The 26,294-nt window shown below is 45.4% G+C and overlaps 4 long non-coding RNA genes across 4 annotated transcripts; all 4 read right to left on the reverse strand.

Moving 5' to 3' along the window:
* Positions 1–1,785: 1,785 nt before the first annotated feature.
* LOC120969931 (uncharacterized) lies at positions 1,786–3,125 on the reverse strand. The gene is made up of 2 exons (XR_005764515.3): positions 2,294–3,125; positions 1,786–2,124 (listed from the first exon to the last, which is right to left on the reverse strand). It is a non-coding gene; the product is annotated as an uncharacterized lncRNA (long non-coding RNA).
* A 453-nt stretch (positions 3,126–3,578) lies between these two features.
* On the reverse strand, positions 3,579–4,200 carry LOC120969510 (uncharacterized). Its single transcript, XR_005763789.3, has 2 exons — positions 4,087–4,200; positions 3,579–3,917 (listed from the first exon to the last, which is right to left on the reverse strand). It is a non-coding gene; the product is annotated as an uncharacterized lncRNA (long non-coding RNA).
* Positions 4,201–5,363: 1,163 nt separating this feature from the next.
* Positions 5,364–6,764, reverse strand: LOC109732899 (uncharacterized). Its single transcript, XR_002225498.4, has 2 exons — positions 5,875–6,764; positions 5,364–5,705 (listed from the first exon to the last, which is right to left on the reverse strand). It is a non-coding gene; the product is annotated as an uncharacterized lncRNA (long non-coding RNA).
* Positions 6,765–7,138: 374 nt separating this feature from the next.
* Positions 7,139–9,143, reverse strand: LOC109732897 (uncharacterized). Its single transcript, XR_012189998.1, has 3 exons — positions 8,707–9,143; positions 7,660–7,714; positions 7,139–7,490 (listed from the first exon to the last, which is right to left on the reverse strand). It is a non-coding gene; the product is annotated as an uncharacterized lncRNA (long non-coding RNA).
* Between the last annotated feature and the right edge of the window lie 17,151 nt (positions 9,144–26,294).

The raw sequence follows: 26,294 nt of genomic DNA on the forward strand, positions 1-26,294 counted from the left end.
GAACTGATTCGAATAAATAGTTAGGTGTGTTCTTTCTGTAGGATAAGGTCCACTCCGAAGACTAACCCTTTGCTTTTTTTTCTGGTGGCAGGTGGAATCTATGATAATTGATGCAAAAAATCATGATTATATTAGCCAAAATTGAACAAACTTCATTTAGGGCAGAGTGCACGAACTTCACATGAGTTTTGCAGAGAATAATATGACTCCCGCACAAAATCTTACAAAAAAAACCTCGTGCTCCAGGTTCCAGAATATTATGTTTGTGCAGTTAGGTGTGGTGCTTTCTTAGGAGAAAGTGGTGATGTCAAATACAATATGTTCTTCCAGAGTTGAATAAGGTCCCCTTTGAAGACAATCCATTTGTTTGTTTTTCTGATGGGAAGGTGGAGTCTCAAATAATAGAAGCAAATCACGATTCTGTTGGCCGACTTCGAGCAACATTATACAATAAGCTTTGATGGAGAAGTTCAGATTTATCCTGGTCATGGCAGACCACGAAAGTCCCAACATATTTCAGAGGAAAACTTAAAGGTGAAAGTCAAAGCGAAGAGAAGCATGAATGCGCACCTACTCAGCAAGCACATGCTGGCGTGCTCCCCAGCCCAACCCAGGCGCAAGTGAAATCTATCACCCTGTGTGTGCCTCCCACTCTCGCCGACACTTCACTCTCTGTCCGAATTCTCGCCAGTTCCTCTCAGATTTTTAATCCACCCTAACATGCCAAGACGCCCATCCACACATTGTGCATCAGCACTAAAATCAGGTGAGGAATTGCGCTGGTACGGGACAGCACTCTGATGGCCCGTCCAGCCAACGAACTGAATTCGTACCAGTTTGGCAGTGGCAGGCACTTACAGTTCAGTTGGCGCCCAGCAGCTCCGGCTCCGGCATCGCTTCCGAATTCCGATGCGCCCCCGCCCGAAATACCCACGGGGCTGACGATGGCGGCACGGCGCCGTCGACCAGCAGCGGCATCAGGCACCAGCGGCGCCCTCCCCGCTCGAAACCTGAAACGCACGGACGAAAGGAGTCAGAGCGCAGAGGACAAAACCAAGCGTTGGCCACACATGAACTCACCGGAGGCATTGCGAGGGGCAGGCGCTCCGAGGCATCCTGGTGCTAAGGGGGGAGGGGGGGAGTGACTCTGGTGGGCGCACCGCCGCAGTCGCGGCCGGCGACGGCGCGCCGGTTGCTTCTACGGGAGCAACTAGTATAGAATCAGCACTTGTGGTGCAAAAATAGAAAAAGGCATTCTGAGCCGTTGGATTGAAGATGAATGGCACAGAGGTACCTCCTGCCACTTAATGTGTATTTTACAAAACCCCCCGCTAGTAGTCAGATATAAAACATGACGTTCACTGTAAACACCTTACCTTTCTCATATTCGTTCATTTTGTCCTTGGTACTCCCTTCATTCCAAAATATAGTGCGCCCGCGCTTCCCGAGGTCAAACTTTGACCATAAATTTAATGAACGAGACCGACTGCGGCGGGTGAAAAAATTACATAATTAAAAACTTCTTTCAAATACGAATTCACTGATATAATTTTTGCTCCCGCCGCAATCGGTCTTGATAGTTAAATTTACGGTCAAAGTTGAAGCACGGGGATAGAGGAAGCACTACATTGTGGAATGGAGGGAGTACATAAGACTAACTTTCAATCGTGCAAAAAAACTAAACAAGTTGGTTACCAAAGTGTGTCAATATGTATCACAAATATAAGTGAAGATGAGAAAATTAAGTCAAGCTAGACCATTTCAGGCACATGTTAGACTGGACAATTCCAAGCACAAATATTGGAATTATTTAAGTACATGTCAAGCTAGACCATCAGTTGCACAAATATTCGAGTACATGTCAAACTAGACCCTTCCCGGACACACATATTTGTCAATCTGGCGCATCCACGAGAGACATACATACATATGAAGTGATACATAAGATGACATGATCATTTCTAGTGCATGGCCAGTAAGAATGAGTGTGAAGGACTTAAGGATCACACTGAACAATCATTGCTTTAAAAAATTGTATTAGCTTTGCTATCCTGATGGTATATGACAGAAAGTTCTTCTCTTGCCTCCAGTTATACTATTTCTTGCCCTTGGAACTTCATATGCCTGAGAAAGATCACACAAAACAAATACTGTTTTTATTTGCTTAGAACCAGGTGAGACAGCAACAACTAAGATTCTCTAGAAGCTGTAAATAATTCTTCAAAATGACCCAAGAGCAACGACAGGGGCAGAGCTTAGTACTAGTTAATGAGCTCTAAACTACTCATCATACCCAGAGCATAACATGTGTTCTACACCAAAATCCAGATGTCTGACTTCTCAATCTCCTGAAACAAAACAAATTCAAAATTCAGAAGTCATCTCCAATTGCATGGTTGCAAATTAGAAGGCTACAGGCTGCACCACGCATGCCGGTGCAGCTCAGGCAGCTAGCTAGCTAGCTCCCTCTGCTCTGCATATGTACTTCTACTGTTTCTGTAATGTTGTTAAACCCTTGTTGGCTAACTGTTAGTCACAAATACACATATATCTATTATTTGATGTCTCCAATCGAGGTGTCTCCCACCAGCTAGCTACTGGAGTGTGAAACAATTGACCGACGTCAGTTCATCAAAAGCCTTGAGTTTTGTTAGTTAAATCTGCAATATGCATACCCCCATGCCAGCAAGCACACTAGCTCAGAACAACAACAAATTCTTAACCAGCTAGCTAACCAAACATGGTGCAGGTTAATTAGATGGACGAACATTATTGCCTCGGCTTGATTTTGCCGGATATGCATATGTTGCCCAACCATTGACGAGTTTCCGCACAACATGTCACTTGTGCTCAAAATCAAGGGAAATTATATTCACTTTTCAATCACCGCTTGAAAGCAATTCAACTAGAAGCTAGCTAAATTTAGCTACTAATTTGACCGATGTACGCGTAAGATCCACAATTGAAGGAATGCAAAATTGATAACTGTGTGCACTCTAGGCATACTTCCCCTAGCTAGATCCATAGTCAATTCAGTCAAAGACATGTGCACTGCCTCCGAAATATTCATGCTTTGATTCAATACTCAATCTGATCCAAAATAAACCACGACACTTATTTTTAGATCGAAGGGAGCAACTAGTATAGAATCTGCACTTGTGGTGCAAAAATAGAAAAATGCATTTTGGGCTGTTGGATTGAAGATGAATGGCACAGAGGTACCTCCTGCCACTTAATGTGTATTTTTACAAACCCCCCCCCCCCCCCCGCTAGTAGTCAGATATAAAACATGACTTTCACTATGAACACCTTACCTTTCTCATATTCGTTCATTTTGTCCTTGGTACATAAGACTAACTTTCAAAACGTCACAGTTGATGCTTCAGCTTTATACTTGTCTAATGGATGGTTTCATGTATATATAAGTACAGTACTGGCTTCTACTATATGTCTATCAATCGTGCAAGAAAACTAAACAAGTTGGTTACCAAAGTGTGTCAATATGTATCACAAATATATGTGAAGATGAGAAAATTAAGTCAAGCTAGACCATTTCAGGCACATGTTAGACTGGACAATTCCAGGCACAAATATTGGAATTATTTAAGTACATGTCAAGCTAGACCATTAGTTGCACAAATATTCGAGTACACGTCAAACTAGACCCTTCCCGGGCACACATATTTGTCAATCTGGCGCACCCACGAGAGACATACATACATATGAAGTGATACATAAGATGACATGATCATTTCTAGTGCATGGCCGGTAAGAATGAGTGTGAAGGACTTAAGGATCACACTGAACAATCATTGCTTTAAAAAATTGTATCAGCTTTGCTATCCTGATGGTATATGACAGAAAGTTCTTCTCTTGCCTCCAGTTATACTGTTTCTTGCCCTTGGAACTTCATATGCCTGGGAAAGATCACACAAAACAAATACTGTTTTTATTTGCTTAGAACCAGGTGAGACAGCAACAACTAAGATTCTCTAGAAGCTGTAAATAATTCTTCAAAATGACCCAAGAGCAACGGCAGGGGCAGAGCTTAGTACTAGTCAATGAGCTCTAAACTACTCATCATACCCAGAGCATAACATGTGTTCTACACCAAAATCCAGATGTCTGACTTCTCAATCTCCTGAAACAAAACAAATTCAAAATTCAGAAGTCATCTCCAATTGCATGGTTGCAAATTAGAAGGCTACAGGCTGCACCACGCATGCCGGTGCAGCTCAGGCAGCTAGCTAGCTAGCTCCCTCTGCTCTGCATATGTACTTCTACTGTTTCTGTAATGTTGTTAAACCCTTGTTGGCTAACTGTTAGTCACAAATACACATATATCTATTATTTGATGTCTCCAATCGAGGTGTCTCCCACCAGCTAGCTACTGGAGTGTGAAACAATTGACCGACGTCAGTTCATCAAAAGCCTTGAGTTTTGTTAGTTAAATCTGCAATATGCATACCCCCATGCCAGCAAGCACACTAGCTCAGAACAACAACAAATTCTTAACCAGCTAGCTAACCAAACATGGTGCAGGTTAATTAGATGGACGAACATTATTGCCTCGGCTTGATTTTGCCGGATATGCATATGTTGCCCAACCATTGACGAGTTTCCGCACAACATGTCACTTGTGCTCCATAATCAAGGGAAATTATATTCACTTTTCAATCACCGCTTGAAAGCAATTCAACTAGAAGCCAGCTAAATTTAGCTAATAATTTGACCGATGTACGCGTAAGATCCGCAATTGAAGGAATGCAAAATTGATAACTGTGTGCACTCTAGGCATACTTCCCCTAGCTAGATCCATAGTCAATTCAGTCAAAGACATGTGCACTGCCTCCGAAATATTCATGCTTTGATTCAATACTCAATCTGATCCAAAATAAACCACGACACTTATTTTTAGATCGGAGGGAGCAACTAGTATAGAATCTGCACTTGTGGTGCAAAAATAGAAAGATGCATTCTGGGCCGTGGATTGAAGATGAATGGCACAGAGGTACCTCCTGCCACTTAATGTGTATTTTTACAAAAACCACCCGCTAGTAGTCAGATATAAAACATGACTTTCATTGTAAACACCTTACCTTTCTCATATTCGTTCATTTTGTCCTTGGTACATAAGACTAACTTTCAAAACGTCACAGTTGATGCTTCAGCTTTATACTTGTCTAATGGATGGTTTCATGTATATATAAGTACAGTACTGGCTTCTACTATATGTCTATCAATCGTGCAAGAAAACTAAACAAGTTGGTTACCAAAGTGTGTCAATATGTATCACAAATATAAGTGAAGATGAGAAAATTAAGTCAAGCTAGACCATTTCAGGCACATGTTAGACTGGACAATTCCAGGCACAAATATTGGAATTATTTAAGTACATGTCAAGCTAGACCATCAGTTGCACAAATATTCGAGTACACGTCAAACTAGACCCTTCCCGGGCACACATATTTGTCAATCTGGCGCATCCACGAGAGACATACATACATATGAAGTGATACATAAGATGACATGATCATTATTTCTAGTGCATGGCCGGTAAGAATGAGTGTGAAGGACTTAAGGATCACACTGAACAATCATTGCTTTAAAAAATTGTATCAGCTTTGCTATCCTGATGGTATATGACAGAAAGTTCTTCTCTTGCCTCCAGTTATACTGTTTCTTGCCCTTGGAACTTCATATGCCTGGGAAAGATCACACAAAACAAGTACTGTTTTTATTTGCTTAGAACCAGGTGAGACAGCAACAACTAAGATTCTCTAGAAGCTGTAAATAATTCTTCAAAATGACCCAAGAGCAACGGCAGGGGCAGAGCTTAGTACTAGTCAATGAGCTCTAAACTACTCATCATACCCAGAGCATAACATGTGTTCTACACCAAAATCCAGATGTCTGACTTCTCAATCTCCTGAAACAAAACAAATTCAAAATTCAGAAGTCATCTCCAATTGCATGGTTGCAAATTAGAAGGCTACAGGCTGCACCACGCATGCCGGTGCAGCTCAGGTAGCTAGCTAGCTAGCTCTCTCTGCTCTGCATATGTACTTCTACTGTTTCTGTAATGTTGTTAAACCCTTGTTGGCTAACTGTTAGTCACAAATACACATATATCTATTATTTGATGTCTCCAATCGAGGTGTCTCCCACCAGCTAGCTACTGGAGTGTGAAACAATTGACCGACGTCAGTTCATCAAAAGCCTCGAGTTTTGTTAGTTAAATCTGCAATATGCATACCCCCATGCCAGCAAGCACACTAGCTCAGAACAACAACAAATTCTTAACCAGCTAGCTAACCAAACATGGTGCAGGTTAATTAGATGGACGAACATTATTGCCTCGGCTTGATTTTGCCGGATATGCATATGTTGCCCAACCATTGACGAGTTTCCGCACAACATGTCACTTGTGCTCCATAATCAAGGGAAATTATATTCACTTTTCAATCACCGCTTGAAAGCAATTCAACTAGAAGCCAGCTAAATTTAGCTAATAATTTGACCGATGTACGCGTAAGATCCGCAATTGAAGGAATGCAAAATTGATAACTGTGTGCACTCTAGGCATACTTCCCCTAGCTAGATCCATAGTCAATTCAGTCAAAGACATGTGCACTGCCTCCGAAATATTCATGCTTTGATTCAATACTCAATCTGATCCAAAATAAACCACGACACTTATTTTTAGATCGGAGGGAGCAACTAGTATAGAATCTGCACTTGTGGTGCAAAAATAGAAAAATGCATTCTGGGCCGTGGATTGAAGATGAATGGCACAGAGGTACCTCCTGCCACTTAATGTGTATTTTTACAAAAACCACCCGCTAGTAGTCAGATATAAAACATGACTTTCATTGTAAACACCTTACCTTTCTCATATTCGTTCATTTTGTCCTTGGTACATAAGACTAACTTTCAAAACGTCACAGTTGATGCTTCAGCTTTATACTTGTCTAATGGATGGTTTCATGTATATATAAGTACAGTACTGGCTTCTACTATATGTCTATCAATCGTGCAAGAAAACTAAACAAGTTGGTTACCAAAGTGTGTCAATATGTATCACAAATATAAGTGAAGATGAGAAAATTAAGTCAAGCTAGACCATTTCAGGCACATGTTAGACTGGACAATTCCAGGCACAAATATTGGAATTATTTAAGTACATGTCAAGCTAGACCATCAGTTGCACAAATATTCGAGTACACGTCAAACTAGACCCTTCCCGGGCACACATATTTGTCAATCTGGCGCATCCACGAGAGACATACATACATATGAAGTGATACATAAGATGACATGATCATTTCTAGTGCATGGCCGGTAAGAATGAGTGTGAAGGACTTAAGGATCACACTGAACAATCATTGCTTTAAAAAATTGTATCAGCTTTGCTATCCTGATGGTATATGACAGAAAGTTCTTCTCTTGCCTCCAGTTATACTGTTTCTTGCCCTTGGAACTTCATATGCCTGGGAAAGATCACACAAAACAAATACTGTTTTTATTTGCTTAGAACCAGGTGAGACAGCAACAACTAAGATTCTCTAGAAGCTGTAAATAATTCTTCAAAATGACCCAAGAGCAACGGCAGGGGCAGAGCTTAGTACTAGTCAATGAGCTCTAAACTACTCATCATACCCAGAGCATAACATGTGTTCTACACCAAAATCCAGATGTCTGACTTCTCAATCTCCTGAAACAAAACAAATTCAAAATTCAGAAGTCATCTCCAATTGCATGGTTGCAAATTAGAAGGCTACAGGCTGCACCACGCATGCCGGTGCAGCTCAGGCAGCTAGCTAGCTAGCTCTCTCTGCATATGTACTTCTACTGTTTCTGTAATGTTGTTAAACCCTTGTTGGCTAACTGTTAGTCACAAATACACATATATCTATTATTTGATGTCTCCAATCGAGGTGTCTCCCACCAGCTAGCTACTGGAGTGTGAAACAATTGACCGACGTCAGTTCATCAAAAGCCTTGAGTTTTGTTAGTTAAATCTGCAATATGCATACCCCCATGCCAGCAAGCACACTAGCTCAGAACAACAACAAATTCTTAACCAGCTAGCTAACCAAACATGGTGCAGGTTAATTAGATGGACGAACATTATTGCCTCGGCTTGATTTTGCCGGATATGCATATGTTGCCCAACCATTGACGAGTTTCCGCACAACATGTCACTTGTGCTCCATAATCAAGGGAAATTATATTCACTTTTCAATCACCGCTTGAAAGCAATTCAACTAGAAGCTAGCTAAATTTAGCTAATAATTTGACCGATGTACGCGTAAGATCCGCAATTGAAGGAATGCAAAATTGATAACTGTGTGCACTCTAGGCATACTTCCCCTAGCTAGATCCATAGTCAATTCAGTCAAAGACATGTGCACTGCCTCCGAAATATTCATGCTTTGATTCAATACTCAATCTGATCCAAAATAAACCACGACACTTATTTTTAGATCGGAGGGAGTAGCATATACATGGCGCAATAGATTAAATGGAACTATGTAGTGGAGTACAAGCAGTAAACTATTCTGTGCATTCAAAATTGTTACATGTGATGGGTAAACATAGAACATGAGCTAAATCAGTGGCTACGTTGGCTGGGCATGTGCCCAGACTCGAACACAAACTAGACTTCCCCATTAGATAGAAATATATGGGTGAGACGGAAGATACCTTGATACTGAGCCAGTGAGGGGATGGAGTCAGGAAGAAGAGCTGGCGCGTGTAGCCGTCGGGGCTGCGTATTCTCTAACAACTCTGTGCCGCGGGTCTTCGGATCTGTCGCGAACCCGTCGGAGTCCGGCATGGTGGAGGCCAGATGGTGACCTAGGCAGCTGTGCCCGAGGCGCCAGCGGCCATCGGCAAGGACGACTAGCGACGGCCGACGAATCCCTGCGATGATGCGCCGCGCGACGTTGGGCCTGGCCGGGAGGCGGATCCACGCGACCTTGAAGCCGGAGTGGAAGACAGGAGGCAGGGAGAAGAAGCTGTGGAGGGGAGCCAACACCGGATCTGGCCTGGACCGCCGACAGCGTCGCTCGCCGGCTGGAGAGGTCGAGAGGGCCGATGGAGGATTGGGGATCTGAGAAGGATCCGAAGAGAAAACATGAGGACCAGAGGGATGTTTTTGCATAGAATTATGTAACCGTGAGTACAGATACCTCCACCTAGATCCTTACTATTCATCCCAAATCCAATGGTCCAGAATCCTTTTTCTATTTTTGCACCAGATGCCCAGATTCTATACTAGTCGTTCCCGCTTCTATGGCTCCCCGTGAAACGCCGCGACCGCCACTGTGCCGGAGGTCATTCGCTCAGCTGCGGAGACAGATTTTTTTTTTTTTTTAGAAAAGCCGCGGAAATAGATATCAGACGTGTTTGAGAGGCCCGTCAGCTCAGCCACATCACATTTGTTGTCATACCACAGCCAAAATCAAGCCTAGTCATTTGTACGTGCACGACTTCTATGTATAAGCAGAATACTACGAGTAAAACATTAAAACTAAAAGTAGAGCGCATATATCAAGATAAATTTATATTGGATATTTTGAAAGAAAATTCCTATTTTCTCATAGGAGCTCATGGAAGATTACTTGTTACTCACATCAAATCACAATAACACACCAATTTCTTATTTATTGAAATTGTTTTAGACACAAACTTTGTTTCTTAAAAAATAAACGTTATATATGTAGAAAAAAGAAGCTTGATGTAAAAAATATTCACCTTTTTTTTTGCCTTTTCTCACCATTAAGTCTGGATATCTCCTACTACTTTCTATTGCATGACTTTGTCCGGCACCGAAACAAAAATTAGATAATCAATTGAACATCCCCGCCCTCTAACAGGGTATACTTTATCACCTTCAAACAAGAAGGAACCCTCTCGTACATCCATTCAAAAGTATCCTGCCTGCTAGTATTACATTAAAAAAGTATGCTGCTACAGTACATTCCTAGCCTATCCGCACGTCTGAAGATGTTTCTAGCCTTTATTGGAGGACTCTTTCCTGTTTTCCTCTTGTCCCTGGTGGCTGGAACCCTAGCCCGCCAGGGGAGACCGATCTTCCAAGGTCGCTATCCGGCGGCTCCCCTCCGCCGGCGACCTCGGTCGTCGATGGCGAGGGGGGTCGCCGGATCCACACGTGTGGATCGCTTTTACTCTCGTAGTCTAGGTTTTAAGGTTGTTCATCGTCTTTGCTTCGGCGGCGACGATGGCAATGCTGAATAAAGATTCTTCAGAACCTTCCCTAACGAGGCCATCAGTCCTATGGTTGGGGATGGATTTGGAAACCAGTCTGTTCAAGTAAGGATGGGGTGGCGGCGGCGGCAGCATCCTCGTGGTGGACATGTGTCCTCGGGCTCCGCCGTTGCGGCGGCGTTTGCTCCAGCGTCGGCGCGGAGCTTGGGAGGTAGTGCAGGAGCGGATGCAGATTGTGGTCTGCATCGACGACATCTGGAAGACGGAGCATGTGCTGGGCTCGTGGTTCGTGGATGGCAGATATGGTTTTCTCCTTCGACGTTTTAGTCGTAGTGGGGTGCCAGATCTGAAGTTCGATGGCGTGTCTGGGGTGTTGCCCCGGTCTGATTCGTTCAACGGTAAGGGGTTCACTTTTGGTGAGCCAGCTTGGAGGTCCGCAAAGCTGCATATCAGCGATGGAGCCGCGTCGAGCTCGGGTGAGGAGGTGATTCGTCATTCTTTTCTTCGGTGGCTGCTGTGGTGGTGCGGAGGCAGGTGACGGGCGTTAGTGTCAAGCTCAAAGATGTTCTGCTATCTTTTCAGTTTTGTCATGTCAGTCTTTACGTGACTTGTACTTTGTTCTTTATGATATGAATGAGACACGTATTACCATGCAAAAAAAATAGCCTTTACTGGAGTAGTACTCTTGTCACTGTAACCACTTGACCACATCTAGCTAACTGAAAATTCTAGAGCTAGAGTCAGATCACATGTGTGGCAGAGGTGGTGGTCCCCACCGTGAATCCCTTCAATATGGGTCGTCGGATTGCGTGATCCAACGACGCATGTGACGCCATGACTTCCTAATTTTTGAATCAATCAATTAGAACCATCCGATTGCAGTGATCCAACAGTTCATATGTTTCGCTACTCGTACACTATATAGTAGTATAGATATGGGCTTTTCTGGTACGAAAACAAGGAGACACGGGCGCCCTATAATCTTCCCTTCGGAAAATCCTATTTGACGCTAACTACGTCAAACTGTCGAGGGTTCGCATAGGCGATCTCCTCGAGCGCGAGAACTGGGCCGGTCCACTATCCCATAGCGAGGCAGCCGGTTTTGGGAACCTTCCAGAAGGTTCCCTGAACTGGTGTTTTGTTTTATACCGGTTTAACGGTTTTCTTTTGTGATTTTTTTCTTTACTTTGTTTCATTTCTTTTTTCGGTTTCTTTTTCTCTGTTTCTTTTTTCATTTCTTTGTTTCGTTTTTTGTTTCTTTTTCAGGTTCACATTTTCTTTTTGCCTTTTTTCAAAAATCGAAATTTCAAATGTTTAACAACTTTCAAAATTGTTCGTTTTTTACATTTCGGAAATTAAAATTTTATTGATGTTCAAAAAAATCTTCGCCTTTTCCAAAAGGTTCAGAATTTTGAAATTTGTTCATGTTTTCCAAAATGTTTGAAGTTTCAAAATTTTGTTCATGTTTTCTAAATATTTTTTGTGATTTCCAAATTTGTTCATGTTTTCAAAAAAGTTTAGAGTTTCAAAAAATATCCATTTTTACAAAAAATGTAAAAAATTTTGTTCTCATTTTCCAAAATTTCTCATGTGTTCATAAATGTTCGTAAATTCCAAATTTTGTACATGTTGCACAAACTATTTAGAAAAGTTTGAGTTTTTCAAATTTTGTTTGCAAATTGAAAAAATGTTCATGATATTCATAAAAAGCTTGCTTTTCCCTAATTTGGTTCATAGTTTCAAAAATTGTTCACGAACGCAAAAAATTGTTCGCTTTCAGATTTTTGTTCAGAGTTTCAATAAATGTTCTATTTTTTCCAAAAATGTTCATGTTTTTGAAAACGTTAATCTTTTCAATTTGTTCAAAAAAATTCTGCTTTTCTAAAGTTTGTTCAACATTGAAAAACGTTTGACTTTTGAATTAAATGTTCGTGTTTGGAATAATTTTCCAATTTTGATTTTTGCTCACAATTTTGAAATATATTTTTTGATAAATATTCGCTTTCCTATATAAAAACGAACTCAAAATTCTTAAAAAGTAGATCTGTCGCCTTTCACAGTTATTATAAGCTGCGCTGCATCCTGTTGACATCAAAATTTGTATTCAACTGGTTATGTACCGCTGCTTGCTACCAGGAGGTGCTGAGTTCAAACCCTTGTGTGTCCATCTTTTTCTGGAATTTTATTTTATGCGAGTGTAACTACTTAAAAGATGGCGCTGCTTACTTTTCACAAAAGCTGTTCAGCTTCAGCTCGTGCTGCTTCGTTCATGAATCGATGAGTCAGCGTAGCGAGTTCGAACCCAGCACGCATCGTTTTTACCCATTTTTTCGCCTCGCGTAGTTGGCTACCTGGGCAGCCCGTTCGATCGGCGCCTCTGTGATCCCCCGCCAGTCTGCCGCACAATGCGGCAGATAGGAGGTCCCATGTCTCTTCACAGTCACAGAGTCCGCGGGCTACATCGTCTGCATTGCTTAGCTCATGAACCACCGCTTGTAAGAGGAAGAGTTTTGTTCTTCCTTTTTTTTTTCTGAAACTGGAGGAGAAAGAGTTGACCGCGCCAGCACACGGCCGCTGTCTGCGATGTAAACACAGACCGGCTGATACTACAATTAACTAGTCTTGGTGTACGTAGAGTCCCTTATCGCGGGCTCTCCAAATGCATTCACATGCATGCTGCTCTCACTTTGCTATTTGTCGGTGTGTGTACACAATGATGTTTCTACTTCAAACATACAAAGTGAAGACATATTAAAGTGAAGACATATTAAGAGCAACTCCAGCAGATAGAAAATGGTTGTTTTAGAGTTCCGGTGGAAAACATGACCTGACCATCTCTACTCTCAAAGGGGGAGTTGATAGTCTCGTCTCACTCCTGAAAGCTAATGAGGAAGCGTAGAACCCTTCGTCTGGGCCGCGTTTGTACATATTGGAGGTTTGCCGTGGCTTACAAGGAAGATGAGATCGTCCGAGAGAAGGAGAGATCGATCTCATCGTTTACAGGAGAAATAACGGAAGAAGGGATAGAAACAGATTACAATTCAAATGAGAATCCTATCCCTATACAACTGATTCTAACATTCCCCCTCAATCTAAACCGTATGCATTTTGCCAAGGTTAAGATTGTACTTAAACTCATTCAACCTTCTCGTAGTAAGAGGTTTTGTGAAGCCATCAGCAATTTGATCACCAGTTGGTATGAACCGAATATCAAGTAGCTTTCGAGCTACCCTTTCTCTGACAAAGTGAAAATCAACTTCGATATGTTTTGTGCGTGCATGAAAAACAGGATTAGCTGAGAGGTAGGTTGCACCAATATTATCACACCATAACCTTGCAGCTTGAGGAGCCTTAATTCCAAGTTCATAGAGTAATGTTTGTATCCACATTACCTCAGCAGTAGCATTTGCTAGAGCCTTATATTCAGCTTCTGTACTGGATCTTGAAACAGTGGCTTGTTTTCTTGCACTCCATGACACAAGATTTGTACCCAGAAACACAGCAAAACCACCTCTGGATCTTCTATCATCAGCACACCCTGCCCAGTCTGCATCAGAATATGCAGTGACAAGCATAGACAAAGACTTGGTAATTTGAATTCCAAGTCCTTCTGAATATTTAAGATACCTCAAAATTCTCTTGACTGCAGTCCAATGAGTTGTCCTAGGTGCATGCAAATATTGACATACCTTGTTCACAGAATAGGAAATATCAGGACGTGTAAGAGTCAAATACTGTAAAGCACCTACAACACTTCTGTAATTGGTTGCATCTTTTGGTCCAAGTGTTTCTCCACTTTCAATTGTAAGTTGTTTTGAGGTTGACATTGGTGTACTCACAGGTTTACAATTTTCCAATCCTACTCTCCTGAGTATGTCAGTGGTATATTTTTCCTGTGTGAGAAGTATACCATCCTTCACTTGTTTGACCTCTATGCTAAGAAAATAATGAAGATTACCCAAGTCCTTGAGAGCAAACTCCATCTTTAGATCCTTAAGCAAACAAGTGGTAGCACCTGAACTTGAGCTAGCAACAATTATATCATCAACATAAACAAGAACAAATATGGTGATATTGTCTTTATTGTAAAAGAATAAGGAGGTGTCTGCTTTAGAAGGTGTAAACCCAAGTTGTTGTAACTGTATGCTCAACCTCGAGTACCAAGCTGTCGGGGCCTGTTTCAAACCATACAAAGCTTTATCCAACTTACAGACATAATGTGGTGTGCTTAGATCCTCATATCCTGGTGGCTGCCGCATGAACACTTCTTCCTCAAGAACACCATGAAGAAACACGTTCTGAACATCTAGCTGGTGTAAGCTCCATCCTCTGGAAATAGCAATAGACAATACAAGTCGAATAGTAGCTGACTTAACAACAGGGCTGAACGTATCCTCATAGTCAATACCAAACCTCTGTTTGAAACCCTTTGCAACCAGCCTAGCTTTGTATCTGTCTATACTTCCATCTGATTTTCTCTTTATTTTGTATACCCATTTGCAATCTATAACATTACTACCTTTCTTTGGTGGTACTAAATGCCAAGTATTATTTTTTATAAGTGCATCACACTCATTATCCATAGCCTTTTTCCAATCCTTATGAGCAAGAGCATCATGCAAGTGAGTTGGTTCACCAACACTGCTAAGAAAAGCACGCTTGACTCTGTCATACCTTATAGTACCATCAGTATACTCTTTCCCTTTGACAATGCCTGACTGCGATCTAGTGTGTCGGCGAAGAGGTTGGTGAAGAGCTGATGCTGTGGGCGCAGAAGATCCTGGCTGAGAAGATTCTGTGTGAGTTGGCGCAGAGGATCCCAACTCCTGATCCGAGGAAGACCGAGGCGCAGGCGATACAGGCTCCCGATGTCAGTGTCAAAACCGGCGGATCTTGGGTAGGGGGTCCCGAACCGTGCGTCTAGGATCGATGGTAACAGGAGACGGGGGACACGATGTTTACCCAGGTTCGGGCCCTCTCTATGGAGGTAATACCCTACTTCCTGCTTGATTGATCTTGATGAATATGAGTGTTATAAGAGTTGATCTACCACGAGATCGTAATGGCTAAACCCTAGAAGTCTAGCCTGTATGACTATGGTAATGAGTATATATATGTGCTATCCGGACTACGCCCTCCGGTTTATATAGACACCGGAGGGATCTAGGGTTACATAGAGTCGGTTACATAAGAAGGAATCTTCATAGTTGGTCGCCAAGCTTGCCTTCCACGCCAAGGAGAGTCCAATCCGGACACGGGTATAGTCTTCGGCCTTCACGTCTTTACAGCCCATCAGTCCGGCCCATGGATAATAGGCCGGACGCCCGAGGACCCCTTAGTCCAGGACTCCCTCAGTAGCCTCCGAACCAGTCTTCAATAGCGAGGTGTCCGGCACACAAATTGTCTTCGGCATTGCAAGGCGGGTTCCTCCTTTAATGATTTCCAAGTAGTGTATTCTGCCGTAGATTCAATGTCTCTCCTCGACTTCCGCGCGTTTAATGACCTCGTCCTCCACGTGTCGAGCGAATGCGGGGGGTCAGGGTATTTTTGCAAATAACACCCCGTTTAGGCCAGGAAGAGCGCCTATTTAAAGAGATCGGATCTGGGATCCATTCGACATCTCGCGGAGAAAAATCCCCAAAGACTGATAGGAGAAGCCATTCCAACATGGCTAGCATTCCCAGTTCCTCCTTCGACTCAGAGAGAGGCGAGTGGGAGAAGTGCTCAGTGGCCCACAGCCAATTAAAGAAGCTGCAAACGCAGGGGTTCCTCCCCCTGCAGATCTGGTCCCTGTTCGAGCAGGGCAAGCCTCCCTTAACGGTGAGACCCAGACAGAGGATTTTCCCAATCCATCCGGGGGGAACGGGTTTGTTCGTCCCTTATCTGCTAAGGGGCGTCGGGTTTCCAATCCATCCATTCCTCCGGGGGCTTCTGGAATACTATGGCCTTCACCTGCACAACTTTACGAACTGTGGAGAAAGTTGTTCTGCCTTGTCCCGCGCAACCACCAGGGGTCAATATTTGAAGTAGGCGGAGCCGAAGTATGGCGCGTCGCCGACACCGGATACCTATCCGGCACACCAAGGGAGGCGTTCGAAGAATGGCCTCCGAATGGTTCTATATAGAAGACGTCGCTCTTCCCGATCCAGTCCGCAGGGGTCTCCCAGAATTTGCAAGCGTTCCACTGAAGAAACGTCACAGCTGGCGTCCCCGACCCAGATCCAGACCGCACTAGTCTGGGCTTGATGCCGCTCATAATAAGACCATTGGCTCGTTCGACTTGACCGTTGGTTTGCGGGTGATAGACGGAGGCGTAATCGAGTTTAATGCCAAGATTAGTACACCAGGTTTTTACCTCGTCGGCTGTGAAATTAGAGCCGTTGTCGGTGATGATGCTGTGTGGGACACCATAACCGTGCACCACACCGGATATGAATTCTATCACCGGGCCGGACTCAGCCGTTTTGACCGGTTTAGCCTCTATCCACTTAGTGAATTTATCCACCATGACCAGCAGATATTTTTTTCTTATGGCTTCCCCCTTTAAGGGGTCCAACCATATCCAGTCCCCAGACCGCGAAAGGCCAAGTAATGGGGATAGTTTGTAAGGCAGTTGGGGGCATGTGGCTTTGGTTGGCGAAGAGTTGGCATCCGATGCAGCGTTGGACAAGGTCCTGCGCGTCTGCTCGGGCTGTCGGCCAATAAAACCCAGTACGGAAGGCCTTGCTAACAAGGGCCCGAGCTGCGGCATGATGTCCGCCGAGACCGGCGTGAATTTCTGTTAAAAGCTGCCGCCCCTCTTCCTCGGAGATACATCTTTGAAGTACTCCGGTAGTACTTTTGTTGTAGAGCTCTCTGTCGTGAACCTTGTAGGCCTTCGAACGCCGGACAATGCGGCGAGCCTCGTTCTGGTCTTCGGGAAGCTCCTTCCTATTAATGTAGGCCAAGAAGGGTTCGGTCCATGGGGCAATGACTGCCATAATGAGATGGACCGAGGGTGTTATTTCGGTGGCTGAGCCCCCGATACTATCGGTGTGTTCGGGATTTGGGGTTGTGTTCGGATCTGGACTGTTGTTGCCGCCCTCCCCTTGCCACACCACGGACGGCTTGAAAAGCCTTTCCAGGAAGATGTTAGCACTAAAAAAAAGACACATCCGTGACATTTTGGGCCGAACGAATTTTTTTTCTGTCATACATATGACACTTCTATGACGATAATTGTGACAAAACCCGGTATCATCATAGATGTGGTGGGCTCCTACTTCTATGACAAAAAATCATGACATAAAATGGGCTTTTCGTCCTGGGCGGGCCGGAGACGCAGCTGCATGACATTCTTTGGGCCGTCCATGACGGAAAAAACCATGGTAGAAGCGAGGGGGAGGAAAATTTCGGGGAGTTCCCGGTTACGGTGGGAGGTCGGGGGCCGAGCGATGCGCGTTTCTCTCGTACACGTACGCGCGTGTGTGCGATGCGTTGGCTCTAACTGAACCCGAGCGAGGCGTTGGGCTCTAACTGAACCCGAGCGATTGCACTGCAGGCTACACGTTACTGAACCCGAGCGATCGATCGATGGCTGTTAACTGAACCCGATCGAGCGATTCCTTCGCTACTGCTGCGAACTGAAGCCGATCAATTGGATGAACAGTGAGCGTTGCGGGGGGGGGGGGGGTTGGATGAACAGTTAGTGGTGGTGTTGCCTCTGGATGAACAGGACCCCGTGGTGTGGAGGGCTGGATGAATAGTAGACGGTGGAGGGGTGCCCGTGGAGGGGTGGTTGAACATGACCCCGTGGTGTGGAGGGCTGGATGAACAGTAGACGGTGGAGGGGTGCCCGTGGAGGGGTGGTTGAATAGTAGCCGGTGGAGTAGTGCGCGGTGGAGGCCGGATGAACAGGAGCCCGTGGAGGCTGGAGGAGGTCGACGGTGGAGATGAACAGTATCCCGTGGAGTCCCGTTTTGCGGCACGCCACACCCCTCCCGATCAACAGGACCCCCGTTTCAACCGTAGCGCTCCAACACAAGTCCGTTTCCTCCGTTTTGCGGTATGCCACACCCCTCCTGATCAACAGGACCCCCGTTTCGACCGTAGGAGGTCCGTTTCCTCTGTTTTGCGGTACGCCAGACCCCTCCCGATGAACAGGATCCCGTTTCGAACGTGGCCGGTCGAACACAAGGCCGTTTCCTCCATTTTGCGGTACGCCAGGCCTCGTTTCCATCGCCTGTTCCGTCCAAGCCCTCCCGATGAACACGACCACGCATTCCGTTCCGACCCAGCCGGTTGGCTCCCACGCGTTCCGTTGCCTCCCGATGAACACGACGCATTCCGTTGCCTCCCCATAAACACGACACATTCCGTTGCCTCCCCATGAACACAACGACGACGCTGTTTCTCCGTTCCGACCCAGCCATGTACACGAGCCCTGGCTGTACGTATGCGCGAGTAGGCGTTCAAGACCCTGCCCGTATGTACGTACGTGGCCGTATTTTCTTTCTTGCACCCTGGCCGCTGTACGTACGTGTACATGCTACGTGCGCGCCTCTACTACGACACGTACGCGCCTCTACGACGACACGTGCGCGCCTCTACATCGACCAGTATATATGTACGTACACGTTCGCGACCAGAATCACAACGCTACGTAAGCTTCGACCAGGTGGGTCCTGACTGTCAGGCACTTCCTTGCCTGCGAAGATGTAGCTGGTGGGTCCCAGCAGTCAGGGGGGCGAATCATTTTGTTTTGTTTTTTGCCCGGACGCACTTCCTTGCGTGCGAAGGTGTAGCTGCTGGGTCCCAGCAGTCAGGGGGGGAATCGTTTTGTTTTTTTTGCCCGGACGCACTTCCTTGCCTGCGAAGATGTAGCTGGTGGGTCCCAGCAGTCAGGGGGGCGAATCATTTTTTTGGATGCACTTCCTTGCGTGCGAAGATGTAGCTGGTGGGTCCCAGCAGTCAGGGGGGCGAATCGTATTTTTCGGACGCACTTCCTTGCGTGCGAACATGTAGCTGGTGGGTCCCAGTAGTCAGGGGGAAACGTTTTTTTCACGAAATACGGTGGCCCGTCCGGTGGGTCCTCGCTGTCAGGTGGAGGAATAATTATTTTGCGCGTAATAAGGAGGCACTTCCTTGCTGCGGCCGTGGACCCAGCTGTCAGCCTCTCCACGTACAGTCCACGTCCGATGGAAGCCATTCCTTGACCACGTTGACCACGCCGCGCTGAGAGCACCAGGGCGGTGGACGATGGCGAGGCCTAGGAAGGGGACGACGCGGAGCCGGGGAAGACGCGGCAGTGGATGCCCGCGCGTAGAGGAGTATGAGGGTTCACTCGTTCGGCTGCGGTGTGAGGCTGCTGTCGCCGCAGAATAACAGGGGGTGTGGGTGCGTAGAGGGATGGCCTGGCCAGCGGTGGGAGTAGTAGGGGGCGGTGAGGCCTCCACGGCATCACAGCCGGCCACGGGCGGCAGGAGCAGGCGGCACGACCGGCGCTGCTTTGGGCGGCTGGAGCAAGAAGACCAGAGGTTGAAGAAGCACTACGGCCATTGGATGGACATCGTACGGTCACTGGAGCTAGAATCGTTCATATATTGACTAAAGTTGACAAAGGCCTCCGTCCCAGTCAACTTAGTAGGCCCACAAGTCAGCCTCCCACCAAGGTGGGTCCCAGCTAGCAGGGGGGTATTCATTTTTTTTGTGCGTAATAAGGAGGCACTTCCGGTGGGTCCGAGATGACAGCGGGGGGAACATTTTTTTCGCGAAATACGGTGGCCGGTCCTGTGGGTCCCAGCAGTCAGGGGGAAACATTTTTTTCGCAAAATACTGGTGGCCCATCCGGTGGGTCCCTGTTGTCAGGTGGGGGAATAATTATTTTCCGCGTAATAAGGAGGCACTTCCTTGCGGCTGCCGTGGACCTAGCTGTCAGCCTCTCCACGTACAGTACTCTTCCGATGGAAGTCGGTCGTTGACCACATTGACCATGCCGCGCTGAGAGCACCGCGGCGGTGGACGACGGCGAGGCGTAGGAAGGGGACGACGCGGAGCCGGGGAAGACGCGGCAGTGGAAGCCCGCACGGAGAGGAGTACGAGGGTTCACCGGTTCGGCTGCGGTGTGAGGCTGCCGTCGCCGCAGAATAACAGGGGGTGTGGGTGAGTAGAGGGATGCCCTGGCCAGCGGTGGGAGTAGTAGGGGGCGCTGAGGCCTGCGCGGCAGCACAGCCAGCCACGGGAGGCGGGAGTAGGCGGTCCCGCCGGCGCTGCTTTGGCGGCTGGAGCAAGAAGATCAGAGATTGAAGAAACACGACGGCCGTTGGATTGACATCCAACGGTTACGTCAGCTAGAATCGTTTGTTGACGTATATAATAACTAAAAAAAATCTTGCATACGCGTCAACTAAACAGGCCCACAAGTCAGACCACTCCCTCTTTTTTTTAATAATTTATATATAGCTCATGGCAACTTCTTATGCAATTTATTGCAGTCGTTTTTTTGGTTGGCCAGGGCCAATTTCGCATATTTCTGTGGGTTCCAAACTATTTTTAATACCGAAATGTCTAGCTAGATTTAAAGTACTTTGAAGATATATTTAAATTAGGTTAATGCCCAGTGAAATAGGAATCTGAAAATGTGAAAAAATTCAGAAATTATAAAGTAATTGCCAATTTGTCATCTGTTTTTATATTTACAACCCATTTCATATTACTTTCAAGATTTGCAGGCGTCTTGAAAGAGTGGCAGCCCATCAGGGCGTAGAAAAATAAGTAGGCCTGGATTGGGTATTCTTCAGAAAAAATAAACTGGGCTCATTTTCACAAAGAAAAAATAGCTGGGCTGGTCACATGGTGAACATAAAATATAAGCCTGGGCTAGACGGGCCACAGCCCAGTTCAAACCCTGCTCCGTCTCAACAATACCAAACAAAAAAATACTGCTCGAGTAGCTACGTCCCAGGTGTCAGCCGATCTTGTGCTGTTCTCTTGTCTATTGACTATATACGCTCACAATGTCGTGGGTCCCAGATGTCAGGAAAACACTAGGAGGAAGCATTTTATTTTTCCATACGCTGACGTGGTGGGCCCCTACTGTCGTCCTCTCCATGTACTTGTGCCGATTCCTGTTGTTTGTTGACCATGTTGACAATGCGAGAGGGCGGCGCCGCGGCGAGCGCACCAAAGCGCGCGGAGGACGTCGGCGTTAACGATTTAGGAGACGGTGGGGCGGCGATGCGTGCGCTGAGGCGCAGCCAGCCATGGGAGGCGGAAGCAGGCGGCCCCGCCGGCGCTGGTTTGGTTTTGGCGGCTGGAGGAAGACAGGACTGAAGAAACACGACAGATTGTAAAAGCAGCAGGAGTACTTAACAACCTTAACTGAAACCAGCAGGGGAACTTAACAACCAAAGCTGAAAGCAGTATGGGTACTTATACAGGTTCAACCGTACAAAGCACGCCTCGAACAGTGCTACTTTGCCTACAGTTAACCAAGGGTGAGGCCGCCAAGCCCCAGGACAAGGCCCAGGCGCCACCCCGCGCATCCACAACCTTCTGAAAGCGGCTTCATCTCGCAACGTGGTCTATAAACAGGATATTCACTTTAGAGCCATGGAAAAGCATGAACATAATCTTCTGTCCGATTCTCCAAGATGGACGGGCCTTCATTATTTGAGACCACCCATGAATAAGTATCTTTTCACCTCCAAGGGGAATTGAGTAGGTCGACATAAACATCATGTTGTGACCAAGCGCAAGTCTGACCCGACCATGGTCAGGCATCTGTATAGGAACAATAGAACTCGGCAGTTCCTGTTTCAAGAAGATGACAGCTGTAAAACTGTGTATAAGCAATAGTTTATGAACAACATATATAACAGAAAACAGCTCGTACCATAAGTTTCTCGACACAGTTGGACCTGTTCAACGAGTGCAGCAGTGGCACACATATCCCACGTGGCCTTCCACCATTGAAATGCCCCACAAGGACCTCAAGACGATCAATAAAGTGTAGGAACTTGTGGATGTCGATCCAGTCAACTTCAGTGCCATTAGTAACAGCCGAGTTATTATAGAGTAACAAACGAGCAGACTGCTTAACTCTGAAAAAACCTACACGTGCCACCAATTATAAGAAAATATTAGTTAGAAGTAGCATCTTCGTGAGAGATTTTTTGCTACTTCTAAAGTTAAATTGTGGTTAGTTAGACATAATAGGTGGATTAAGAAGTAATCGAGGCAACAAGCAAGAACCAGATACAAAACTAACATGGATGAACAATTGGAATGACGTCGGGGTGGAAGATCGCAGTGAAGATGAGATCAGGTTCTGCTATTTCCATCAACATTCGTGCGCCAACTTTCCGTCCGTAACACTTGAGAAAGTTTATCCAAGTTCGGCCATAAAAAAAGCAGCGATCTTCTTGGTTCATGAACCCAACTCGGAACTTATATCCATGGCTTGTCTTCACTGTGACCATTAAACTAGTGTATTCAGTTATGGCAAGGCCGAGCATCTTGATTACATGTGTTCTGGCAGAGCAAATAATACACTGCAGGAAAAATAATATGAGAACACAGCATGTTCAAAAAACCCCCACCCTCCCGGATAGAAAAGAGGATTCTAGGAACATACTGTGCGCGTTTCAAAATGCTGTGTTAGGATGAGAAGGAACAAGTGTGGCGTCTCGCCGAGGGCGCAGAAACCTGTAGGGTACTCGCACTTTTGGCACTGCAAATGAAACACACTAGATTCAGTAGGAAGAAAAATGCATCAACGGCGGCGGCTGCCATCCTAGGTTACCTGCGACCAAGGGACTTGGATTTATCGGGGATGGATGAAGAATTCGTACCTGGTTCTCCATGAGAAAACCCTATGCAATTGCCGAGAGGGGATTTTCTCTAAACAAGCAGACGAGGGAGAAGGGGATTCAGGCCCAGTGAAATATTGCCTCTTTGTCCGTCCAGCTTACTGCTAAAGCTAGAAAGGGGGGTTGTGATTTGATGGCTCATTGGGCATTACTGCGGCGCTACGACCGGGGTGTGTCTACCGTGAAGTTGTGCACTCTAATTTGTGCATATGGCACGTGGACCCCGTTGGCGGTTGCCCCACATATCAGCGAAAGGAAGTAGAAAGACAGGAGTAACTAGTTACACATAAATATATTTTTTGACAGAGAGATACTCCCTCTGTAAAGAAATATACAAATCTTTTATATCACAGGCTCACCTTGCCGAGAAATATACTCCTTCTGCAACGCACGTGCATTATGGGGGTTCAGCTTTTTTTATGGGGGTTCAGCTGAGAATATAATACTCAGATAGGCTCATGGTTCTGGACTTTGGGCCGCAGGCTGACCCTGCATGTTTGGGGGCCCATGTGTTCTACCTCAGCGCTTTTCATATTGCAAGCGATCGGTACGGCGCTGGTTTTAGATGCTGTCGCAAGGCGAATACACAAAATTGAATAAAGCACGGTAGCTGTTGTAATGAAATCGAACGACAGTTCCTAACCAGCAATCAGAGTTGCAATTCTATCAACGATATACCATGTGATAAATAATACTGTCGTACTACTTATACACACAGGACACTTGTTTCACCATGCCAGATTATTACATCAAAATCTCTCGGAGGATAGATCAGTTCGGCAGTTGCGTGCTGCTACTGAAGAATTTCAAAGTTGATTTGGACCAGCTCTCCTTGCCGAGAAAGTTCGATTTTAACATCATCCCCTACCGCAAGATATGATTTAGATTTGAACCTTGACCATCCTTTAGCATCAATCATCATGCGACCATCCTTTGTACTTACGGTATATTGAGCAGGTTCATTCACACCAAGGCTGCGCATGGTAAGAGAAACTTGGCCGCGGTCGCCCGGATTGTTGAACGACTCCCTCGTTGCTCTAGGAATTCTCTGTTTGCAAACAAGAAGACATACCCAAACAGTTAGATCAACACAGTGAATCATGTGAAACAAAATGGAAATAAAAAAGAAAGAAACACTTGGGCGGCCAATGCTTACCAAGAAGGTGGACATGTCGGTTTTTGTAAGGACTTTGTTATATGAAGTGTAAACTGCAGCCCAGTCTGTTGCCGACACAACTGCACGGGCCAGAACAGATGCAAGTGCAAGCGTTGGTGCAGGGCCGAAGCCGCTGCTTCTGCCGGAGATGGTGCTCCTTGTAGAGCTGGTGCCGGTGTCGATGCCCGATCCTCCGGTAGATCAGACTGATCCGCTGACGCGGTCGGTGCCCAATCCTCAGCTGGATCAGACTAAGCTGCTGCCACTGTCAGTGCTAGAGCAACTGCCGGTGCTCGATCTGTGCGAGACAGCGGTGATCGTGTCTGGTCTGCTATGATCAGCTTTCTAACTTGACTAGGATCCGTGACCGTGATCCAGTTTTTTTCTTCATTTCTTTTAAACGCGAGAAGGACTAATTGTGGCGTTTTTGTTAAACCAAACTGCAGTTCATCATAGGGATTCAGCTTATACTCAGACAACAGACTGATCCAATTTTTCCAGTAATATAAGTGATGGACAGTGCCTTCGTTACTGACACGATATAAGAAGTGAAACCTGCAAAAATAGCCATCGTAGAGCAAACCAAACGGTTTATTCTGTGATGAATGTCACATGGCAAAACCTGCATCGTAAAATTGTAGGAAAAGAAAGAAAACATGACATTAAATCAATAAGATTTAGACAGTAAATCAATAAGATTTACTTGATGTGACAGGAGTGAATCCTTACCAGGAAATCACTATGTTGAAGTACTAAACAGAAGATTGATCGTCCAACTACGCGTGGCATGCAGGGGCCCCGCCTACTCCCACAAGCAGGACAGTCCAAAGGTCGTGACAAATCGTATGGATCGAACATCCATGGGACTGGAAATCCTGGTGGGTGCGATAAACCCTGCAATGCATACAGATATTGGAGTGTAACCATAATTGATAAACCGTCCTCACAAAAAATATGATCTGGATACTTCAAAATATACAGACTGAATTGAGTGGACAGACATTAACATAGACCGTTCACACACCAAAAGCGGCAGTACTAATAAACAATACAGGGTTCACAAACACAAATCAAGTACTGAACAATAGTACTTACTACAGACAAGCAAAGTTGCACTAACTAAACTCTGCAGACTATTTCTTGCCACCGACCTACGGGATGAACCCCGCATAACTGACTAGGCCATGGACTTCGTGTGAGATGTCTACATGCACCATCACCATCTTGTCAACCTTGGAGAACCTAACAGAGTGGTCTTTCCACTCATAAACATGATGATGAAGACAGGCCGCATCAGATTTGTTGGGAAGCTTTACAAGAACCACACCCTTCGTAATCGAAGGCACAGCCAGGAAATTGTTGTGGTCAAGTACAGCCTCGAGAACACGCCTGACAACAATGCTACAGGAAAACACTAGTTCAGGACACGTGGCGACAAGGACACAACAGCTGGATAGTTCAGCAATAGAACTCATCATCAGGTCTTCCAGTTCACACGACATGACTTTGAGAACTTCATCTCCACCGCGGACCTGGTTCTAATTCAAACAGAAACCATATTTTATTACTACCTCCGTTCAGAAATATAAGATGATTTTCGATATTATACTCCATATATGACTACATATACGCACAGAAATGAGTGAACAAAGACACTAGAACATGTCTTCAAAGGCATGAGAGCAGAGGGATTACATGCAATATCCATAACACAAGTTACTGAGGCAAATATACCCTCTTAAAAGGTAGCATTGATGTTCATACAGTACTCCCTCCGTCCCAAAATTCTTGTCTTAGATTTGTCTAGATACGGATGTATCAAGTCACATTTTAGTATTAGATACATCCGTATCTAGACAAATCTAAGACAAGAAATTTGGGACAGAGGGAGTAGTTGAAAGTAATCTATAAGAAATCAGTGTCAACCTCTCGCATGTTTTGGTCAAAAGAGGAATTTAGAACCGTCATTTGGCAAACTAAAATCACATGCAAGATCACCCAGAAAGTTGTACTACCAGTACTAGTACTGCGTGTTAGATGAAAAAACACGATCGAGA

This window comes from Aegilops tauschii, chromosome 7 (genome assembly GCF_002575655.3).
Source record: "Aegilops tauschii subsp. strangulata cultivar AL8/78 chromosome 7, Aet v6.0, whole genome shotgun sequence".
Lineage (NCBI taxonomy): Eukaryota > Viridiplantae > Streptophyta > Magnoliopsida > Poales > Poaceae > Aegilops > Aegilops tauschii.